The 20,627-nt window shown below is 35.8% G+C and overlaps 1 protein-coding gene across 9 annotated transcripts in view; it reads left to right on the top strand.

Annotated features, from left to right (window-relative positions):
• Positions 1-20,627, top strand: part of LRRC4C (leucine rich repeat containing 4C) — a 1,100,263-nt gene that overhangs the window by 817,771 nt on the left and 261,865 nt on the right. For all 9 annotated transcript variants that reach the window (XM_082748993.1, XM_082748990.1, XM_082748983.1 and 6 more), the window contains one exon: positions 2,905-2,992. The gene's annotated coding sequence lies outside the window, so the exon portion shown is untranslated. The remainder of the gene's footprint in view (positions 1-2,904; positions 2,993-20,627) is intronic.

Here is a 20,627-nt window from a genome sequence, read left to right as displayed (position 1 = left end):
TGGTTGAGTTATTTCATGCTTGTTTCATTTTCCTCTCCACTATTCCCATATGCCCCTCATGTTATCACTCTCTTCCCTTCTATTCTACCATCTCACCCAGAGGTATTCTGAGCTTGTGAAAATGAAAATGTGTAGTAGTTCAAGAGTTTGGGGATAACAGCAGCAAGGTGGAAAGATCTGCACTGCCTACCACAGAACCGCTATAAAGATAAGAGCAAGGACACAAGCCAAATTTCCTCCAGTCATCAAAAATATGCCATTGCTTTCTACTAGTCTCAGTGTATCCTTGAAAGAATGTCCAAATGCCCCTGCTGGCCACATAGAGTCTGATCCTTTCATGGGTTAATTATTCTGCCATTAATTCACGAAGTAGCTTCTAGTTCAGTTGTATAGCATCATGAAAAAAGAAGAGAACTGATTGGATTTTACTAGATTTCTTTGGATCTTAAATACTAATATGGCTTAATACCTCCACTATGTGTGTGTGTGTGTGTGTGTGTGTGCAAGCACACATGCATGTGAATGCACACACACACGGGTAGAGGAGACTTCATTGAATGTAATGTTTATGACCTTGGAAGGAGCTGGAGGTTTTGCACACTTTGGCAACTATTTCCCTTGATAACATTTGGACTGTCAATGTTATAATCCTTCCCTTCCGACTTCTACCTGCAAGAAAAAGCAAGGACCAAAATCTACCTGAAACATCTGTTTTCTAGGATGACTTCTTGGCATTTGTTATTATTAGATTAATGCTTGCTCATTGAAAGCACACACACATGCACACCATACAGAAAAAAATAAAATGTAAAATCCCCAGACCAAGTTCCCCATTCCTCAGAGGTTATCACTCTTAGCAGTTTAAAATGAATTCTCTAAAAAATGTTCTATGCTTATTCAAATATAGTATACTTATAATTTTTAAAATACTACATTCAAACCATGCAGTCTAGGCTACATTTATTTGCTTGAAATCATCCCATGCTGTTATATATAGATCTTCCTCATTCTTTCTAATGATTATATAGTATTGCTTGGGTGGATTGCTGTAAGATATTTAGCTGGTCCTTTTTTGATGTTCTTTCTACTTTATCATTATTGTAAATGATGCAGGAAATTCCTTTGCATACACATTTGTACACTGAAATCTATTTGATGATGATGGAAATCTATTGAAAGTGCTTTTAAAAAGCACTTTATATTATTTCTTTAAAAATGAACTGTCTAGAAGGAATCTATAAGAAAAGAGCTGCAAAACATCCCTTATTTCATGCAATTCTAAAAGTACAGGTGCTTACTAAAAGGTGGAGCATGCTTAATTTATTTTTTTCACCTTGGAAAAGAGGCAAATTATAGTAAGCTAAAAGTATTTAAGGTTCTTTAATGTGCAGGGAAAAAAAACCATGAAAATATTATTCCTTTTCATTTTGAAGTTTCATTTAGAGCCCTACCTTCATCAGAAGATCTTTGTCAGTTCATGTTCACTCAAGCACCAATCTTGAAGGAAACAGTGAAGTGCTATATCCAGGTTTCTCAGAGCAGATGTGCCAAATTTTTGTGAAGGCCACTTAAATTTCATGGACCTTGCAAAGCTTAATTAAGATGATTTCCACTTCTCTGTATGACAGTGATATATTTTTACCTTGTCGGGTTTGTAAAGCCCTCCGTAATCTGATGTTATTTTGCTAGTCGGATTTATCAGTGGTTTGCTGATAAATGTTTAACAACTGGCTCCCTTCCCCCATTGAAAGAAAATGGCAATAAACACTGTGAATATACACATGCATAAGTTTGTTATAAATTCTACCAATGTAAGACATATGCAGCATGAAATTTATAATTATTAACACAATATGCAACATCCTTTTTTTCCAAATAGCTAATTGATTCTCCTGCAAAGCTCTGATTAATTTTAGCTGAACTCTTGCTTTCATAGCCAGTATTCACAATGCACATGAACATGGTTCCCACATTAATGTTGGTTACTATTTTAATTATGTTAACAAGTAAGATAAAAGGGGAATAATGAAACAAAAGTACTGAAGTGATATCACTGAACACTGAGCACAGAGCTGGTAAGAGATGCGCAGAATCACACCGTGGTATAGTATTTCTGTCATACATTACAATAGACAGGACAGTGGTAGGAAGTATCAAAATCATTAGGAAATGATGAGTTTTCAATATGTATTTTTTTAAATATAATTTACTTAATTATAACTTCATATAATTTAATTTTAATCATGGCAGTGTTCAATAGCTGACTCAAAAAGTTCTTAAAAGCCTGGTAATTGACTCTTATGACCCTATGAAAGTGGTTCTAGCTCACTACCAGCTCTTATCTCATTAATTTGTACAGGGTAAAATCTACTACATTGGGAACTATCCTTCGATGCCCCTCAAGATTGCTAGAAAAGAGAATGTAAGCTTCCCTGAATGCAAAGACTGGATGGAGTTTGAATTTTTTGGTAAAATGAATCTAATCAGCTGAACTTTTTTTAAAGCAGAAGAAAAGATGACCTACTTTGCATAGATCTTGATATTCTAGCAAGATTCTCTTATCCAAATGATTATTTTAGAGGATAGTCAAGTTGAAATCACTAGTGAAGTAGGACAATATTCTATGGGAAAATGTGTTGCCCCCTTCTAACAAGAAACCAACTTTGAACCTGACAGTGTGTGTTCAGAAAAAAATGATTCTTTGAGTTTCAAGTTATTTCAGATTTTTACGTTTTTTGTTCGGGCTCAGGGAAATGTAAAATAAGGAACTCCTCCTCCAAAGAAATCAATATTTAAATAATGAGATCATTATAAGGTCACCTCCCGTTCTTTCATCCTGTGGTAGATTCAGTAACATCTCAGCAACACATCTTTGCTCATTAAACCCTGCTTCTTTATTTTCAGTCATTTTGGGGAGTGGCAAGGAGCCAAGGAACACCCTTTCTCCTCTGTGTCTTTGGAACACCCCATTTCTTCTTGTGAAGATTATATGGTATGTACTTTTAACTTCCTTTAGTTGCTCCCCATTTCACTTGCAAAAAAATGTTATACTTTTCTTCAACTAGATCTCCATCAAAGAACAAATTTATATAAGCCCATGCATACCCCTCGAAGTTGATGGGCAAAAGAAAATTTTACATTTGTACAAAGATTAAATGAAGTTTGCCTTTTTGGTCAAGGGAATCTAATAGGCTGAACTCTTGTAAAGTATAGGCAAAAGATGACCTACTTTGCCTAAATCTTGAAATTCTAGCAAAATTCTTTTATCTAAATGATTATGTATGTAAATACACTTATATTTAAATGTTTAGTTTGAAAATGCAATGGAAATCAAATTTGCATTAACTAGGCAGAGTTTTATCTTAGAGATCAGGGAGAGCATCCACTACAGAGCTAGGACAATCACGGAAACAGTGGGCTTGCCTTGGTGTAGTGTGGTCTTACCTCGACAAGAAGGATGACTTTGCAGATTCTCCACAGCATTTTGCTTTTTATGTTTTCATTTAATAGTGTGACATCCTACGACAATTATCATTATTTTTGGTCCAATTTTCCCTCTGAAGCAGCTTTGACACAGATCAATGCATCTCAGTGTCATTTTTTATGGAGCTGCAACATCAAAACCTGACAGCTGGAAATCTTAATTGGTCCAGTGACAGAAAATATAATGACTGCTCACAGTGACTTATTTTATCTGACCTTGTGTTTAACTCAAAGGTAAATTTTCATCTCACCATTGGAAAAGAGAAAGTTGTGGGGTTGAGGAGTGGGGCAGGTGGGCCAGAGAAAGGCTCCTCTTTTGGAAAGAAATTGCTATGGGTTTGGGGGCTATTATGGAATTAGGGTTTAAATGCTGGTCTGCAGTAATGGATACCAAGGGTCTCCGTGCCTATTTGAACTGCCAACCTTTCTGCCGTGCCTGTCGTTACAAATGGCAGCAAACACGGAATGCAGCATGGAAGGTTGCCCATAAGCGACTGGCTGGAGGCCCCGTCACAAAGGCCACCAGACAGCTGTCAAACAGACTGGCATTTGATCGTTACTGACTTGGTCTGGAGCCCAGTGACTTTGACCCAGAGGCAAAAGGTTTCCTGTAATACCACCCAAATTGCCCAGTCCTCCTGGTCCTGGAGAGAGAGCTGTTTCTAGGATAAAGACACGAGATTTGTCCTATGAAACCAAATTTTCAAGGGTCCTATTGGCAGTTAAAGCTGGTGTATTAAGAAAGTATTAAATTCCCAACATCTTTACTTCACCTTGGATGAGGACGTGGCATAAAGAGAGAGATAGCATGACAGTGAAAAAAAAAAAAATGCTGGAGTTCTTTTAAAAAGACATCTCTGGGCTTTATTTGCAAAGCTTACCTAATTCACTAAGAAGTCACGAAAAGTGAAAAGTAGGTTGCATGTGTGAATGCTCGCTAACTGCAAATCTCCCTGAGAGTTGTAACTGATGGTAATGAAGACGAGAGTGATGATGATGGTGGTCGTGTTAGAGATGGTGAACTGGATGTTTTTCTTCTACAGACATATTATTAGCATGTTCTTACAATAAGAAAAGGTATCAAAGATACTGTTGGTCAAGGCTATAGTACTGAGTACTTAAAGGCATAGACTTTTAAAATAAAGATCTGGCTTGGAATTCTGCCTCCAAAATTCATGATCTGGTAAGCCACAGTTTCATCTATTAAAAAAAAAAAACAAAAAACAATAAAACAAAAAACCAAAAAAACAAAACAAAACAAAACAAAAAAACCTACTACAGGGAATTATTGAAAGAATTAGGTGAAATAAGGCATGAGAAGCAGTTAGTACATAGGCTCAACACATAATTGGTACTCGGTACTCAGCCTTCCAGCTTGCTTATGTTCCTTTCAATTCAATAAGGGCTGAGCTAGTGTGTTCCTCAATAACTCATTCACCAGCTGAGGCTAAGGAATGGCTCACTTAGCATGTTTCTCTGCCAGATGTATCTTTTTTTGTTAGTCTAGGTCTCCCAAGAAGCCAATACCAAAACTAGATTTTCTCAATATCAGAGTCTTTGAAAGCAAATGGAGACAGAATTGAGAGGAAGGCTGGGGGAAACCATTGGATCAGGCTGCAGCTCTGATCCCAAGTGAAGGGGAGAGGGAAGGAAGACTGTATACAAGAATCCTAGATCACTGTGCAGAGTAAGGAAGCCTCAGTGAGGACTTTCAGGGGTTCCTCAAGACAGAGTCATTGGTGAAGACACAAACCTTATTTCGTGCAGGAAGATTTGTCGGTGCTCTTTCACCAAGGGAAAGTCAAAGTGAGAAAAGTAGTCAAAAGAGCCGCATGTTGAAATTCATTCAGATGGGTGCTGGCATTAGGACTCTGCGTTGCCGCAGCATTGGCTCTGCTTGATACCTGAGTCATGATTCAAAATGGAAATAGATTTGTTTTTTATCACATTTCCGGTGCAGCTAAACTCAGACCCACGTTTTCCTCTCCTGAGGTCTTTCTACTTCTGGAAGTGGAGATCATTCTCCATTTCCTCATTTTAGTAGGAGGCTTTTTGTGGGCCTATGGCACACTTCTCAGAAAGGCTTGCCAGAAAAAAGGAAGGAAGGAAGGAAGGGGGGAGCTGGTTGGAGGAATATTTGTTGCCTCAGCATTGTTTTGTGTTTCCTCTCTGTTATTAAAGAGAAACTATGAAAAAAAGAAAAAGAGAAAGAGAAACTATGCATTGGGTTGTATTATTGCCAAACAATTCACAGAATAGTCCGACTATAATATGCAAACTCTGGAAAGAACCCCATGCTAACTGCTCCATGGGAAATGACTTGCCCTAGGCTGTAGACCTAGTAAAGGAAAAGTCTATATCCACCTTTCTGTCTTTTCTCTTTCAATTGACTATGTTGCTTTCCTGTTTCACTTTTTATAATTTATTTGAAAAGAAACATTACTGGTTCTCAACGTTTACAGAAATCTCAGCCAAATACTCCAGATAGTACCAAATCCGTTTGAAGTCAGGAAGACACGTGAATTTGCCATTCATTGATTCATTTTACAAATACTGAGAGCTTATTATGTGGCATGCATTGGTCTATTGCTAAGAATATAAGAACACAAAGGCCAAATTTCTTCTCTCCTGGGGCTTATATTCTAGTCTATATTCAGAAAGAATATTTTATCTATGACTCTGTTATTCACTGGCCATATGATGTAAGACAAATTTCTTAATCTATCTGAGCCCCATATTTCCTTGTCTAAATAACAAAGCCAGGAAATTCTGCTTTGCTTTGTTATTAGAGGACCAAAAAGGTAATATCATTAAGTCCCTTTGCAGAGTGCCAGGCAAATAATAATAATGTGATATAGGATGGCTTTTGCTATAATCAGTTTTGGGTATTCCATTTGCCCTCATTTCAGCCCCATCATTTTTCCTCTTCACAGAGATGCAGTAGGGTACAAATGTAAGCTCTGCCCAGTGCCTTCACTTCTGTTCTAAGTTCCAACCACACCAACTTTATATCTGTTCCACAAACACTCCTGTCTCCTTCTTCCTTTAGTGTCTTTGTATCAGACCCTCTGCCTGGAACATCCAACCCTCCCTTGCCCATCCTGGCCTCTTACTGCCTTTTTTATCTGCCTCACTGCTACTCATCTTTCTTTCAGCAATTACCACTTGGCACGAAGTCCTTCCTTAACTTCCCAGGCTCAGTTAGATCTTCGATATACACTCTTACAGCAGGCACGTTCACATGATTTGCAGAGCCCAGCACAGAATGAAAATGTGGAGCCCCTTGTTCAAAGAACCAAACAAAAGTATTGTCAAAGGTATTAGATTATAAAGGTTTTCCCTTCTTCTTCCATCTCTCTTGATTTGTCATTTTTATAATTTGTTAATGTTGTTCTAAGAAAAATTTAATTTGTAATTTATTAACATTCACTTTGTAGATTGTTAAATTATAACAGAAACATTTAATTATTATATTTTGGCATTCATCTTTATCTCATGCAATGCCAGTTTTAATTGCAAAGGTGAGTTTAAGACGTATGCAAAAATAGGCATTACCCAAGACCTGTTTTGTAGTCTGTATGTGTACCTGTATTTCCTTCTTCCAGGAAGAATGGAAATGTTGCCCACAATCAATTTAGATGTTTGTATTTTACTTCTTAGTATACACATATTTCACTATTATTCTCTACTTTTAGCTTACTGATGAATAAAGAATTACTTACTACAAAACAAAACAGAACAAAGGAACTGTGGGTCACACTCTCTTACTCTTTGCTTCAATGCCATTGTATTCAGCATAAGTGGTTGGCTGATACAGGGAAGTTACTGAGTAAGAAAGGATCTGATAGGCTTTCTGGGTCATTTATCTTTCTTTCAATAACATTAGCCTCTTTCTGCATTCACACTGAGCTCTCGTTAGAATAGAAAGTGTTCCTCTTGGGACTGTCAGTTGTAGATGTAAAATACTTACCTTCTATCCTGTAAGTATCACTGAACCCCTATGTATCATAGGCCAGCCAGAATGCTGTACTACATATGAACGGGGCAGGAAGAGGTGGTGGACACTCATACTGCACTGTCTCCTCTGCTCATCTGCATGTTACATTATACCACTGGACTTAACCGTAATGCACAACTTCAAACATAAAATTATTAAGAATTTCAAGATCTCAGTGGGAGAGCATTAAACCAAGTCTTCAGCCTTGGTTTACATAAGCTCTCCTGAGACTTCCCAGATCCTGGGCCTGGGAAGCTGGTCCTGCTAATAACATCCAGCACTTTTTCATTGAAATACTTATAACAGTTGTAATAATGGACTTTTGGAAATTGTTGGTTTAACATATGCCTCTGTGGTTAAGCTCCAAATTCCTTATCTCCTTTCCCTGGGAAGCATCTTTGAGTATATGAATATAGATGGGATACATGGATGGGAATACCAGGAACCTGGAGTCTTCTTAAAGTTTCAAGGAATACCTTGAAATTAATGACAGGAGTTAAAATTAGTATATAATTAGAATTCATAGGTATGTTTCATAGCTATTTATTCCCTTCCTCTTTGGGGTTAGGTTTCACTTTCTAATTCTGTGTGCTCTGCTTGATCACACCTTAGTCATAAAAAGAATCAGTGGTACTGCCACTCGCTCTAAGAGAAGACTTCTTCCTATGTGTGTGTGTGTGTGTTAGTTTTAATGAATACACCACTCACATGTGTAAAGAAAGAAGCCATCTATTTCATTAATTACAGATTTTCACATTGCTCAAGTTCCAAAAGGGAATGTTTCTTCTATTTTTACAGGTCTTATTTTATTAACCACACGAAGTGAAATAACAGTTCATTTAACTATGTCAAAACCAATAGAGACTCACTGCTATTTGCTTTCTTTTGTATAAAGTTTAATGCATTTTTAATTCCACCCCACTGGTTGGTAAACCAACCATTATGGTTATCATTGCCCTATAATGCATTTCAGTCATTTCTAATAAAAACCAGACTTTAAGATGGCTTATCATTATCTCTATAAGCTACTGGAAATGGATTCTCTCCTTGAACTGCTGGTTCCTACAGCACTCTAGCTAATGAAAGTAGATACAGAAACACTATTCAAGTAAACAAAACTGCTGAGATTTTTTTAAAGGCAAATATAATATTCAGCAAAATCTGTAATTTCACATTCTGACCTTCTTTGCAGAAGTTATTCATTTAAATGACAATCCTCTAGTCCCCACTGACTGTGCTTCCTTTCTTTTACAACATGATTTCAATAGAATCCATCTAAGTCTAGAATTTACATAAATTTTAAATAGAGAAGGATATGTTTAAGCACAAACACACTTTCATTCATTTTTAGCCATTGAATAATAGACAGTATATACAAATGTTGGTACATAATCATCTATGCAAAGTCATGTGAATGAATAAATTTATGTCAGCTATTCATATAGTAGAGAAGTTAACACAGAATACTAAGAAATGTATATAGTTCTTAGATTTCACATATTACAACTGTTCATAATTTAAAGGAATAACGACCTAGGAGCTGTGAAGAGTGAAATTTGGTCAAAACATCTGCTACTGGTATAATCTGACATTGATTCAGACATATTTTGGACGTATATCCAGGAGGTAGTGATAAACCGAACATCATTTCTGTCCTCAGCGAACTTATATTCAGGGTAAGTGACTTGAACAAGTCACTTACCGATCCCAAGTCCTCCTGGCTTTAAAACATTTTTTTTTTTTAATTTCTTTGTGTCCTCTTCAGTTTCTCCCATAAGTGCTTTTTAGTTTTCAGAGTTTAAATCTTTTAGCTCTTTAGTTAGGTTCATTCCTAGGTATCTTGTTTTTGGCGCAATTACAAATTGGATCAATTCCTTGATTTCTTTTCCTGCTGCTTCATTATTGGTGTATAGAAATGCAAAAGATTCCTGCACAATGATTTTATATCCTGCAACTTTGCTGAATTCATATTAATTCTGGCAATTTTTTTGGCGGAGTCTTCTGGGTTTTTCACATAGAATATCTTATCATTTGCAAATAGTGAAAGTTTGACTTTTTCCTTGCTAATTTAGATGCCTTATATATTTTTTTGTTGTCTGATTGCTAAGAACAGTATGGAAGTTACTCAAAATACTAAAAATAGAACAGTTGCACTACTTGCACTACTAGGTATTTACCAGAAAAGACAAAACAAGTGCTACATGCACCCCAATATTTATAGAAGCATTATCAACAATAGCCAAGCTATGGAGAGAGCCCAAATCCATTGACTGATGAATGGATAAAGAAGACATGGTACAAACATACAATAGAATATTACTTGGCCATCTAAAAGAATGCAGTTTTGGCATTTGCAATGACATGGATAGACCTAGAATATATTATGCTAAGTGAAATAAGTCAATCAGAGAAAGCTAAATATCATATGATTTCATTCATATGTGGAATTTAAGAAACAAAGCAGATGAGCATAATGGTGGGGGAGAAAGGAGAGACAGAAACAAACTATAAGAGACTCTTAATGATAGAGAATAAACTGAGGGTTGACAGAGGGAGGTAGGTCCAGGATGGGCTAGGCAGGTGATTGATGATGAGCTCTGGGTATTTTGTGCACGTGATGAATCAATGAATTCTTCTCCTGAAATGAATATTGCACTGTATGTTTAATTTTATTTATTTATTTATTTACTAGTACTTATTTTTTTGTTATGTTCAATTAGCCAACATATATAGTACATCATTGGTTTTTGATGTAGTGTTCAATGATTCATTAGTTGTATACGTTAACTAAAATTTAAATAGAACTTTAAAAACCCATTTATTTAATCACACGAATATCTTCTGATATTTACCAGAGATTACCTAGGTATTACAAAGAGGCACAAAAATGGATTTTATATAACTCATAATTTTAAGGAGCATACTGTCTATAATGAATAACTATGACGATAGACTACATGAAGCACCGCAGAAAGATTTAGTTAATTTGCCATGGGAATGAGAAATGAAAAGAGTTTCCAGCCAGCAAAATCAAGGCTCTCTTGAATAAATAATGTCTGAATTGGGCCTAGGGAGATGCAAAAGATTTTAAGTGTTGAAGCTGAAGGCAAGGTGGGAATTATAAGGAGAGAAGGTGGAAGACCAGAGGAGGGCAGCACCCAGGCAAGTATATAATATGGCCCTCTGTGTGAATGCTTTGCTTATGCTCTCCTCTTTTTCTTTAATGTCCTGCCCTTGTAAAATCCTCATTTATGAGCAGGCCTAGTCCAAATATTGTCTTCGTTGCCTCTTTCCCCAAATGCTTTTTCAAAAGAACCAATCACTTCCTGCTATGTGCCGCAGCATGGTACTTGATATGCTATAGTATGGTTAATTATTTATGATCCTTAGTCTTACCAGAATTCAAGATCCTTCCAGGTAAGGACTATGCCTGATTTTTTTAAATCCCCTCCATTATGTAGATGGGTTCTGGCTAAATAGATGTTGAACTGAATTCATTTGGAATCAGAAATTATGATTGCAAAAATGGATTGGAACCAGATACCCAGGGTCTTGAATGCCATGTTTAGAAACTTAAAACCAATGAAGGCTTTTTCCCTAAATATGATAATAGTAGCTAATTATTTTTGTTCTGGGCCCTATTTTACATGCTGCACATATTTTATATAGTCTTAAGAACAACCTAAGCTGTCATTCCCATGTTAGCTAAAAGAAACCGAGGCCTACTGTTAATAGAGACTGGCCAAGAGTCAGAGTGAGTCAGTGGTGGGGCCAGAGTTGAACCCTGGGAAACACACCCCAGGAAAAGTTCTCCTAACTACTATGTAGAACTGTGCTTCACATAAAGGGATTTTGCAGAAATATTCAAGGTGAATCAGAAGGAAAAGGCCTGAGTGCAGACCTTCACCTTGGAGGCGATTACAACTGAAAAGACAAAAGGAGTGCCTTTATTATGGTGAAGGAGGTGAAAATGACAATGGGGTTATAATATTTGTTGTCCATCCAGAATTTAAAGGGTTGATAAATTATTCCATGTGAGCAGGAGAGGAATAAAAGTTTACGAGATTTTTTGAGGCCATGTAACTGAAAGGAACACTCACTCACAAAAAAAAAAAAAAAGAAAGAAAGAAAGAAAGAAAGAAAAAGGAAAATGAGGAAACGAGGAAAGAAGCAAAGTTCAACAATGGAAATGATAACTCTCTGATCAATAATGCAATGTATTTATTATTTATAAATTACACAAATCTTGGGCGCCTGGGTGGCTCAGTGGGTTAAGCCGCTGCCTTCGGCTCAGGTCATGATCTCAGGGTCCTGGGATCGAGTCCCATATCGGGCTCTCTGCTCAGCGGGGAGCCTGCTTCCTCCTCTCTCTCTCTGCCTGCCTCTCTGCCTACTTGTGATCTCTCTCTATCAAATAAATAAATAAAATCTTTAAAAAAAAAAATAAAAAAAAATAAATTACACAAATCTGGATGTGGCATCTTTTTGTGATTTCTACTCCTCAGGAAAGACACAGTTTGCAATACAGTTTATTATTATGTACCATTGTTGTCATTTTTATTCTGGCTCTGCAGAGATACTTTTTCAAGACACACATTATGACTTATTTTGGAAAATAGGGAGCATATATAGTAATTGTTTTCATTAGAGGTTTAGAATGAAAGCTAGAATTTTCACAGAAATGTGCTTTAAAAGTGAACAAACCATCATAGCAAAAAGAAGAATTTTTACTATTGGCTCCTCAATGGGTAACCAGAAAAAAAAAAAAAAAGATATTTTATTGGAGAAAATCAGTATTCTTCTATACTGTAACTTTGGGAAAGTTACTCAACCTCAGTAAGTTTGTTTTCTGACATGTAAAATGGCATCAATATTGGGAATGATCTCATAGGATTGTTTGAGTATCAAATGAGATACCACATACGAAATCTCTGCACAGAGTGTTTTGTATAGGAAGCCCAGGAAAATATTAGCTACCATTGTTGTATTAATACTGTCTGTTTTTATTTCCACGAAAATTCCTGACAGTCTGTGCCTCACTGGAGAAATTAGGAGAGTACCTATTATTTATTAAGAGAGAACATGCAACCATTCTTTGACAGCCGTAATTATAATAATCTTAAGCTATCATTTCTTAGAACCTGCAGCAGTTAACATTTGATTTATCTTGTGGTTTGAGATGGAAAAATTAAGAATGGATTTGGAAGTGTTTTATATTCAGGATTTGTATCCCATACTGCCCATTGAGCGATTTGGCTTTGATGTGAAAACAGTAAGAGAGAATAAGGTAACATATTTTTTGAATTTTTTTATTTAAATTCACTTTAGCTAAAATATAGTATAGTTTTAGTTTCAGGGGTAGAATTTAGTGATTCATCAGCTGTGTATATTACTGGTGCTCTTTACATCAAGTGCCCTCCTTAATGCCCATCATCCAATTACCTCATCCAGCAACCCTCAGTAAGAGTCTCTCGTGGTTTGCCTCCCTCTCTGTTTCATATTATTTTATTTTTCCCTCCCTTCTCCTATGTTCATCTGTTTTGTTTCTTTTTTTTTTTAATTTTTTAAAATTTATTTAACAGACAGAGATCACAAGTAGGCGGAGAGGCAGGCAGAGAGAGGGGGGAAGCAGGCTTCCTGCCCAGCAGAGAGCCCGATGCGGGGCTCGATCCCAGGACTCTGGGACCATGACCTGAGCCGAAGGCAGAGGCTTAACCCACTGAGCCATCCAGGCGCCCCTGTTTTGTTTCTTAAATTCCACATATGAGTGAAATCATATGGTAATATTTAAAAAAAAAATGAAATGTATTCTATAACAATGGATCTTCAACATGCCCCACTACTGAAGCACACGGAAATGTATTGTTATTATCCGAAACAACCAAATGGAGTATTTTAATGACATACATTTTTGGTGTGTTTAATTCCATCTTAAAATCTGGGAACAATTTTACTACATTAAAACATTACTGTGCAAATTAAAAATACTATAAAATCACAGTTCTGTGAACACAAGTCCACAAAAAAATCAAAGTGCTTGAATAAAGTATGCACAGGTGAATTTTCCTGTTCTTTCAGTAGCAAGTTTCCTACACGTTTTATCATTTAACCATCAAGATGCTTAACAACAATAAAAATTCAGAAAAATATGTAGTGAAATAATGTAAACCTACATCAACATTATCAACCAATTTCTCTTTTTTGGCCCCTTCAAAACAGGAATACGGATACTGTTTTTTGTAGCTAGAGAACACAGTCCTGTTTGTCAACCACCAGCATTCCATGTGAGCATAGATTCTGAGTCACAACATAGAAGTTAAAAAGGAAAGGAGAAACCTTACTTAAGCGTAAGACAGGCTTATGTGGCTTTAATTGCAGTCTTTTAAAAAAAGACATAGAGGTGATATTTCCCATGGGTATAATAAGAATCAACGGTGCGATATATTACCAAGAAAGCAAATTGGACTACATTAACAGATTATCTCTAGATAACAAAATTATCTCTAGAACAAAAGAGATGACATTTCTTCCTACTTTGCAGTAGAGAGGCAACAATTAGATTGTTGGATTCCGTTCAGAATTTAGAACTTTAACTTACGTAGACATAAACAAATGCACTTTCATGATTTTCCACTGGTACCATGAACAACCCCATGAAGAAGTGCCTCTTTTCTACACCCTGATAACTGAAAATCCTAACTAGCAAACCACCCTTAACCCAGGCCTTTGTAGGAAAGGGAGGAAGGGGGAATTGAAGAGAATAGGGCAGAACATATGAACTCAATCAAATGTGAACATACTATTTTGTTGCTAGAGACCTGATTGAATATGAGAAGACATATTATCCAGACCCACAGTGCTTAGTATGGTAGCTACTGGCCACAGATTGTTATTAAGTATGTGAAATATGACTGGTCTTAATTGAGAGGAGCTATAAATGTAAAATACACACTATGTTTTGAAGAATTAGTGTGATAAAAATGTCATATATTGCATTTATAATTTTTATATTGATTACATATTGAGATGATCATGTTTGAGATATTTGACTTAAAATATATTAAAATTAATTTTATCTGTTTCTTTTATGGTTTTTTAATGTGGCTACCAAAAATTTCAAAATACATATGTGCCTCACATTATTTTTATATTGGACAACATTTTTCTAGACGAGGGATCAGTGAATTTGTTTTGTCAAAGAGCTGATATTAAATATTTTGAACTTTATCTCTGTTACAAATTGACTCTATCATCATAGTGCAGTAGTAGTCTTAGGCAATATGTAAACAAATGTATGATGTTGTGTATGAATAAAACTTTATTTTTGGGTACTGAAATTTAAATGCCACATAGTTTCATGTGCACAAAACATTATTTTTATTTTGATTTGTTTCTGACAACTTAAAAATGTAAAAGCTATTCTTCAGCATATAAAAACAGGCTGCTTGTGGGCCTTAGTCTGCCAGCTACTGTTCTAAACATTACTCTACATTTATTACCTTGACTCTCTAGTCAAACTACTTAATCTATATCCTCATCAAAAATTGTGATATTTATAGCTTAATTTTAGAGTCTTCCCTGCCCTTGGAGTCTCAAGTGAGGTAGCATGTAAATAACTTTACAACTTGATAAAAAGAAAAGATAAAATTGGCTAAGAATAAAATAGACTTTTCCTAAAAGTAGTAAATTTCCTAATACTAGCAGTGTTTACACAAAAGGAAGTTTCTAGAAAAGGGTTTTGTAAAAAAATTAATCTCCAGATATATGATTTAATTAAATGTATGATAATTCCTTTCCAAAACCCCCAAAATGTTTCTATTTTGTTATATGTTAAATCAATTTTAGTTGAAATGTTCTGGGTGAAAACTCAACAAAAGATCTCAGGGGAAAAAAAAAAAAGATCTCAGAGTTTAGTTTATGACTTCCATCATAGAAATAATTTGTTATATTGAAAATAAGCAGTTCATCAAAGGGCTTTGGTAGGAATCTCAAATCTCAAATCTGATTGATTTCATTTCTTTCCATATGGTAGTAGAATGTGGTAAGGTTTTAATACAAGAAAGTAAGGTTATGGAAAATGGATTTGTATAATTCTTCCTCTCATCTATTAATGAATTATTAGTGAATTACTAGTGAATTTTTGCAATTTACCTGAACATATAGCCAGTGAGTGGAAATAAGTTGATAATATTTTAAGCTGTACGTTTAGTAAATACCACCACCCTAATATTTTTATCCTCTTTGCCAATTCCTTTCATTTCCTTCAGCTGAGTTATAGCTATAGAATGTGTGATGCAATTATACTGAGTTTACATTTCTTTGGTTAATAAATTGGTCTCAATCACTAATGGATTTTTTATACTGATTGAATTCCCATGTTGAATTGGTTTAATTTGCCCGACCATATTTCAAGGTTAAATACAAAAGTATGTCAAGCTATTAATTTTGTATTGCTGTTGTTGGTTTGAATGATTTAGGTAGTTGAAGTTAGAACAGGAGATTAAATTAATTTCTGCCTTTGCCTTAGCCCAGACTTTCTCTGTGTATAATATATCTATGACATTTGTCCTCATTCTGAGACAAAATGAGGAAAACTCATCAGAATGAATGACCAGTCTTCATTAGACTGATGATTTTCAAGGAGATTTCCTTTGATTCCATACAGTGAAACATTACCTTTCTGAAGAATGAGTTTAGCAATGATGAATCCAAAACTAAATACACATCAACCAAATTCAATCAAGTCATCTATTTCAAGGGCAAAAAGGAGAAAAATAGAGAGTATATTCTATCTGCTGATAAAGAAATCAACATGTATGAGCTACAGTTTGGCTCCATGTTTGAGAAGCAGATATTTTCAGTAGATGCTGTCCTTTCCCAGATCCACACGAAGGGCTCATGTACCACCTCATTCAGGAGGCTGGAAGAAACAGGGTCGTTTTTAATTTTTAGATTATAAAATCCCATTCTATGCCAATGTCCTTTGAGATGAGACCTTAAGAATCTCTCATAGTCTCTCCAGAGTGTGAAATTTCAGTTGCAAAACAAGCCTAATCCTTAAAGCTTTTATGAAAACTTATGTAGAAAGCAGGACAAATAAGCCTTTTCAAAGAAGCACCAAGGGAATCTCTTGTAGCCATATCCATCATCCTCAGTGTATCTCTTAGTACACACAAATTCATCTCAGAGAAAAGGAAGAGAGGCTCATATTGATTTTACCCATCGGTCCAGGGCTAGAACTTCAAAATTGGCCAATTACAATATTTCCTATTTCCTTGTTGCTAGCCTGGGCCTAAAGTGCTCTTAACTAGTGGACAGAAGTATATTTTACCCAGTTAATATTTATGTTCTGGTTGTATGTAAATCAAAAGTAGAAGTAAACTTTTGTCTCCAATGCCTAATATTTTAGAAGAAAAATATTTCATTGTATTGTATTTTATGTTTATAAAAATAACATATTCTAGAGAACTCATATTCCCTAGAATATTCTAGTATTCATATTCCAGAGACTTTGGAAAATATTGAAATAAATAAAGTAAAACAAATCCCTTATAACTTCACTACCCAGGTATATACATATTCCTTTTGAACTCCCCCACTACTATTTATTTTTTAAATATATTTCCTTCCAGTCTTTTTTTATATATATTTGCATATTTTACATATATTTGCATTAATTTATTTAATCAATTTGTATAATGCCCTGTACCTACCTATATCATTTGATATAATATATGATGGTGAATGAGACATTGTTTTTGAATTCAAAGAATCTATTATTTAATCAGAGAGACAAACTAATCCAAAATAACATGATTTGTGCTTTAATAGAATGAGTCAGAAAATGAAAGTCACACTTGAGAGGACAAAATAGCCCAGACTTGGGGATGGAAAGGAAGTTTTTATAGAAAAAATACTATCTAAGCTTAGGCCTACAGTTTGGTGACATTTAGTTAGAAGAAGAAGGTAGAAAAGCATTGGCCCAGAGAAAAATTCAGATAAAAGTTCTCATAGATGCTCTAGGGACAAAACAGCAGATGATTATCAGAGAGAGTGAAGAGGAGCTTTGAAAAATATGGGACTAGGACAGTAACAGGAGCAATATTAATTCCAACAATCCATAAAAGTAATATATATTAATTAGGCTCCAAGCTAAGAAATCTAAAAAGATACCTTATATACAGTATTTCAAAGAAGATGGAAGTTTATTTCTTTTTTATATGACCATACAGAGAAAAAGGAGTGCTATGGTATGAATAGGCAACTCTGTTCTACCAGATTATCTGAAGACCCAAGTTCCCTCTTCTTGTGACTCCACCATTCCTTAGGATGAGGTCCACATGATCATAGATCAAAGTTAGCTTACCTGCACTGTATCTAGTTTTCATCCTGTTGGAAGAAGTGAGGAAGTAGACAACACACAATGTCCTTTTAAGGAATTGACATAAAATTCTATGCATTTCATTGTTGAGAACTTTCTTACAGGAGCCCGTTGATGTGTTATCTCCAATTGGGAGGGCCAAATGCTTGCTAAGTTAAATTTTGGAAGGGAGATACTGCACTAAAAAGAACAACAGAAGAGTATTTGTCTTGCCAAGATATAAAGTCTGATTTGTGTTTTAAGGATAATAGAAGGCCATTGAAAATATTAAACAAGAGAATATTATTGTCAGATATGAATTATAGAACATGCCCTTGGCTACAGAGTGGAAGATGAACTTGGACACTGACAGAGGTGGATAGAGAACTACCTGACAGGAGGGTGTGTGACAAAAGAAATTCAGGCAAGGGATAAGGTGTCATGGGCTAGGATAGAGACAGAGGAATTCTAAGGAAAGGAGTAGTTCACTTGTGAATAAGAATAAGTCACTTATGAGGTAGAATGGCAAGGCTGGATGTGTAGTTTTATGTGGAGAGCAAGGGAGAGCATGGTGAGGAAGGGTGAGGACTCAAGATGTCTGGCTTAGCAGCAGCTGGTTCCATGCTGCCATTCGTTGATTATATCCATACATATTGCATTATCTTAAAGGATACCACAAACTCTAGTGGCTTAAAATAACAACTCCTTATTTAGCTCATCATTGTGTGGCTCAACTGGGCAGAGTTCAGCTAAGCCATATTCTGCTAATCTCAGGTGGACTCATGCATCATAGACCACCTTTGGGTGACCTAGTCTTCTGGGGGTGACTGCCCGACGTGGTGTGACAATGACATCTTGGCCTTAGTTTGCTATCAGGAAGCAGATTAGCTTGGGCTTATTCACATGGTGCCAGAAGATTCTAGGAGAAAAAAATAAATACAAATGCCTCTGTGCACAAGCACTTGTAAAAAATCTGCTCGTGCCCTGTTTATATGGGTCTCATTGTGCAAAACAAGGCACCCGGCCACACCCTGTTAATAGAGCAGGGCACCATGAAAATCTAGATGGTTGTTATTGCAAAAGATCTGTTCATATTCTATAGAAAACTCTACACCCAGTGTAGAAAAAAATCCACAAGACTCAAATTTTAGTGACACAGAGTGTGGAGTTGCTTTCTGGAAGTCAATTCTGTAAGATTTGAGGCATCACTTTACCTCCCTTCTCTGTCTCTAGAGGTGATGTTTGATTAGCCTCAGTGATCTTTTCCTCTCTAAGAATAATGGTACTAATTGATTAGTATTTTGCTTAGGCTATTTTGTCACTTAGATGGTCAGATCTGCTCTCTTTCAAATAGATGAGGAATAAAAGCCATAAATAATTGCAGTAGCTAAAGTCTTGATTCTCTTTTTCTATTCTATTGATAAATGATTCCAAAATTGGCACCGATTGTCCAATTGTAATATGCCACATTGTCCTTATTTTTCTTATGTTTATTATGTTATCATATCTAGGAATTAGTGTGTCTGTCTTAACACATCAATGATCTTATTCTGTACTACTTTCAATTAAAAAAAAAAAACTAGATAAATGAGAGTTTTGAAATGTTTTCTTTACTGTTCATCATGACTTGGGGAAGCATATCAAAGATGATTGTTTCCTGGGTTGTATTTGTGACCTCATTAGTAACTATAACCATAAATCCTTGACTGGCTAATTTGGTTTGTCTCAAGTAACATTTAAATCCCTGCCTAATTATGATAAGAGCTTCTGTGGAAACACATACTGCCATAACCACACAGTTTACACTGTGTCCCACAGGCTAGGAGCTGTATAAAATCCTATAATGTGCCAACAGACACAGGAAAGGATTCTCAATATCACTCATCATCAGGGAAATGCAAATCAAAACCACAATGAGATATCACCACACACCTATTAGAAAAGCTAAAATCAAAAAAAAAAAAAAAAAAAGAAAAGAAAGAAAGAAAGAAAGAAAAGAAACAGGTGTTGGTGAGCTTGTGGAGAAAAAGGAACCCTCAGGCACTGTTGGTGGGAAGGCAAACTGGTACAGCCACTATGGAAAACAGTATGGAGATTCCTCAAAATATTGAAAATATACTACCCTATAATGCAGTAATGGCACTACTGGGTATTTACCCAAAAAATACAAAAGCACGAATTCAAAGGTATGCATGCACTCCTATATTTATTACAGCATTATTTACAATAGCCATATTATGGAGACAACCCAAATATCCATAGATAGATGAATGGATAAAAAAGAAGTGGTATGTATATAAAATGGTATGTTCCTCAGCCATAAGAAAAGAATGAAATCTTGCCATTTACAATGACAGAATGGAGCTGGAGAGTATAATGTTAAGTGAAAGAAGTCAAGGAAAGACAAGTGCCATATGATTTCGCTCTTATGTGGAATTTAGGAAACAAAACAAATGAGCAAAAGAAAATAAGAAGAGAGAGGGATAAACCAAGAAACAGACTCTTAAGTATAGAGAACAAGGGGCACCTGGGTGGCTCAGTAGGTTAAAGCCTCTGCCTTCCGCTCTGGTCATGGTCCCAGGATCCTGGGATCGAGCCCCACGTCGGGCCCTCTGCTCAGCAGGGAGCCTGCTTTCCCCTCTCTCTCTCTGACTGTTTTTCTGCCTACTTCTCATCTCTCTCTGTCAAATAAATAAATAAAATATATTTTTAAAAAAAGTATAGAGAACAAACAGATGGTTACCAGAGGGCAGGTGGGGAGGGGATGGGTGAAATAGATGAAGGGGA

This window comes from Mustela nivalis (assembly GCF_964662115.1).
Source record: "Mustela nivalis genome assembly, chromosome: 9".
NCBI classification, from domain to species: Eukaryota; Metazoa; Chordata; class Mammalia; order Carnivora; family Mustelidae; genus Mustela; species Mustela nivalis.
This window is presented reverse-complemented; position numbering and strand designations above follow the sequence as displayed.